The 4,123-nt window shown below is 33.3% G+C and overlaps 1 long non-coding RNA gene across 1 annotated transcript; it reads right to left on the minus strand.

Annotated features, from left to right (window-relative positions):
• Positions 1-360: 360 nt before the first annotated feature.
• On the minus strand, positions 361-2,405 carry LOC105765862 (uncharacterized). Its single transcript, XR_001124907.2, has 2 exons — positions 953-2,405; positions 361-788 (listed from the first exon to the last, which is right to left on the minus strand). It is a non-coding gene; the product is annotated as an uncharacterized LOC105765862 (long non-coding RNA).
• Between the last annotated feature and the right edge of the window lie 1,718 nt (positions 2,406-4,123).

Raw genomic sequence — 4,123 nt, forward strand, 5'->3', positions numbered from 1 at the left:
TCTGTCAGTATAGGGTTGGCAATTATGACCATTTTGACATCACCAGCACTTAAAAAGGCCTAATTAGAAATTTAACCCTCCACTTGATCACATCTTGTTTTGCATATTCCTATATACTCTGGAATAATATGATCACCCTTGACTTAATAATTTTATTCTTTTTTACCATAATGGTAATGGTAGTATTCCCATCAAATCATCAACAAATGTGCCTTCGCTGCAGGGTATAAAATATTCTACAAGGTAACTTTGTTTAGTATAATTATTAAATGATTCTTTTGTTCAATGGATCATAATTTCCTTTCAGGATGGCTGTTGAAATCTTTAATCAGGAAATAGTTGGATTTTTCTCATTGTCCATTTAAGTTTCTTACTCGTTACGTTCTCTTGTATATATAAAAAGTAAAACTTACATGAAAAGATGAATTAGTAGAAAATGATAAGTAAGATGATATATTTACAAAGACCGTTAGATAAGCTGCTACCGACGGACATAGCTAAGATGTAGAGTAGCCCATCCATTGACTCTTGCCTGAATTTCCTCCAAAAGAGAACCACAATCATATTCATTAATAGACAACTTCCTAGAAACCAGGGGCACACCCAACTACCTTACGAGCAGCCTTCCCAACTTAAAACCAGTGACCCTTTGCACAGTTACCAGATCATCCTTGGCCATATATACCGGCAACAAAGATCTCAGTCTTAGAAACGTTAAGTTGCAAACTAGAAAAATAGTAGAACTCTTGAAGGATGCACCAAATACCAATAACTGAATCAACTGTGTCCTTTGCAAAAATAAGAAGATCATCAGCAAATTCAAGATGAGTAAGATGGAACTCTAAAACATTTAGGATGGAACTTGGAAAACTCCTTGCATCGCTGCCCTATTCAACAGTTTTGAAAGAATATATATAGCGATAACAAAAAGGTAGGGAGAAAGAGGATCTACCTGTTTTATTCCCCTAGCACCTCCATTTACGGAAATAGAAAACCTGGGAGTAATACTACAAGCTGAAATCCACTGAACAAATTGACCGGGAAAACCCATGTTCCTTCCTCCGAACCAAAATCTTAGAGATGCATTTATAAACAAGAGAACAACAGGAGATAGGCCTATATTCCTTGATATGGCTAGGATTAGCACAGATAGGAATAAGGGTAACAGTAGTTGCATTAAAAGCTCCCAACAGCTTTGAAGAAATAAAGAAAAACTTCACAGCATCAACAAAATCATCTGCCACGATATTCCAAGCTGCCTTGAAGAAAAAACCTGTGTAACCATCAGGTCCCGTCATTACCTTGATCAAAGATAGCTTGTTTAATTTCATCCCTCGTAACAGGCCGAACCATATCATTTTGTGCTTCCTCAGAACAAATCACTAAGAAGCAGATCGGTACAACCCACAACCTTAGCATCAGCACAACCAAGCAGATTTTGATAAAACTGAATAGTCTCAACCTCAATTTGTTCCGGCGTGTCCAACTTGGCGCCCTTATCATCAACCAAAGCACGAATAGTATGCTTATTCTTTTTAACTGCAACAGCATTATGGAAAAACTTAGTGCTGTGGTCCCCTTCCTGCAGCCACTGGACTCTTGCCTTTTGCCGATAAAATCTCTCTTTAGCACCCTGCAACCCTTTCACCTCAGCTTGCACTCTTTCAATTTGCCTCTGACAGTCGAGGTTATAATCGCACCTTAAGCTAGCAATTTGTAACTCTTCAAGCTCAGCCCTCTTTTTTCGCACCCGATCAGAAATATCTCCAAAAGCCTCAGAATTCAAAGCCTTTAAACTCCTTTTTAAGACCTCTTCAGCTTAAGAAATAATTTCATCAAAGGATCACCATCAACCTCATCATGCCAAGACTCAGCAACAATACTCATAAAATCACTATGCTTAACCCAAAAATTTGAAAGGCTTATCCAGCCAAACAAGAGCATTCACAGCAGTAAACCCTCCTTTCCACACTATCATTACTAGCAGTAAGAAAGAAGTCAGAATTTTGAAACTCCAATCTACATTAAATACTTTGACTAGTAGTCACAAATCCATCCGGAAACAATATGATTCTTTGAAATAATCCAAATAATTCCAGCCACTGAAATGTTTCCCCAAGATAGCCAATGCATAGCCTCCTTAACCCTTGTTTCAAGCAAATAAAGAACTTCAACATGCCATTTATTACTCCTATTAACATGTTTTTAATCCTCTTATGTTCCAAAAAACAATTATCATAAGGAAGTAAAATCTAATTCATCCTCTACTTCTTTTCCCTTTATATATGAAAGTGATGAGCTAGAAACCATAAATAATTAGGGATGCTGGAGACCAAACAACAGATACAATGGCTAACGTTTCCTCCCACCTCAACTGCTTATAGTTTAAGCTAACTTCACTTTATTTGCTTAATCTAATCATTCTTAAATTTGACATTGTATGGGTTTGGAATCCTATCCTTTTTCTCTTTTATCTGACCTAGTTTTTAAGTTTTTTTTAAAATAATATGTTAATATTACTTATATTTTTGTTATATACAACCACAAATCCTATCAATTCTAAATATTATAAAGGTACAATCACAACTTTATCCCTTCTTTTGTTTGTTTTTTTATCAATTTGAACTTAAACCTTCAAATTTTATTCAATTATTTTTTATGAAAAATTTGATTGAATTTTTAAAGTTTTAGCACAAATTACTAATTTCCTTAAAATTTTAACAATTTCTCGTAAAAATTAATTTAACTAATATTTGGTGATTAAAAATAAAAAAAATTGACAAGGACTCTTATAAATTTCGAAACAAATTATGATACAAGTGAGTGTTATTAATATATTATTATGATTTGCAAAATTGGAGTGCAGCAGCAATTATTGAACGTTAAGTCCCTTTTTGGTTTTTGTTTGCTTTTAGAAACAAATCAAAAACCCAAAAAAACGAAAGGAATCCAATTTTGCCAAAATATATAAAACATACAAGTTTATGCTTTGTTTCTTTTAGTAAAACAAAAATGCAATACCCCAAAATGGACAAGTATTTATTCAAATATGCAATAAAGAGTTCTTTAATAAAATTTCAATCATTTTTTTCCAACATTTCAATCTTTTTAAAAAATTATGAAAACTCTAAATCTTACCCATGTAAAATGAGGCCTTTTTTTTTATATGAATAACTTTAAATTTTTAATTATTTATGAAAATGACTTGGAAAAAAATTATATATGAAAATGACTCGTTTGTTATAGTAAAAGTTAGCACTGTCTGATCAACCGGTGGCACCATTTCCTTTTTCCCTTTAATCATTACTCAATCATCATTTTTTAAAAATTTTCTTGGTGTTGACATTGTGTCAGACAACACCTGTATGTATTTTTCTAAATACCTGTAAAAAATATGGATATTCATGGTGGAGAAAAAAAAAAGAAAAAATATTTTTTAATGGGTGTCGTCGGTCTGTCAAGCGGCATTGGTCAAATTTCTTTTAAAAAAAAGAAATTTATGTCAATGAAAAATAAATATTTTTTTTGTTGCCATGCTGTCGAGCGTCACCACCCACTATATATACCCCATCTCCGGTGCAAAATCTGTATATTTTGAAGTGTTGTTTTTTGTTGAAGATGAGAAAAAAAAAAAGGAAGAAAGATTTGTGGCTAGTAGTAGGGGAGAAAACTAAAAAAAAAAATCAGTGTTCAATAGAAGTGGGGAAAACAGAAAAAATTTGATTTTTTTTTGTATTTGGTGTTCAAAATTGAGGCAGAAAGATTTATTTATGTTGGTGTTTTAGGGAGAAATTGTGATAGTTTTAATATATGTTTAAGTTCATGGTGATGTGGTAGCGCTTAAAGACCCACACATTTCATTTGCCGCGTGGGAAGTGCATATCACCTTAGAAGATGTCACATTGCAACTCAGACTCCCAATTGATCGTGGTTATGCAATCACGTATTCAAACTTTGTCACATTGCAACTCAAACTTGCGCAAGGAAAGTCTCACCAATTGACAGTGGTTATGTGATCAAGTTTAATATCACCAGAAGATGATGCTTTATAAACCCCATATGAGTTTGAGAGCATAATCATACGAAAAAAATGAGTTTAATTAGTTTTTTTTCTCCATCAAAG

This window comes from Gossypium raimondii, chromosome 5, assembly GCF_025698545.1.
Source record: "Gossypium raimondii isolate GPD5lz chromosome 5, ASM2569854v1, whole genome shotgun sequence".
Lineage (NCBI taxonomy): Eukaryota > Viridiplantae > Streptophyta > Magnoliopsida > Malvales > Malvaceae > Gossypium > Gossypium raimondii.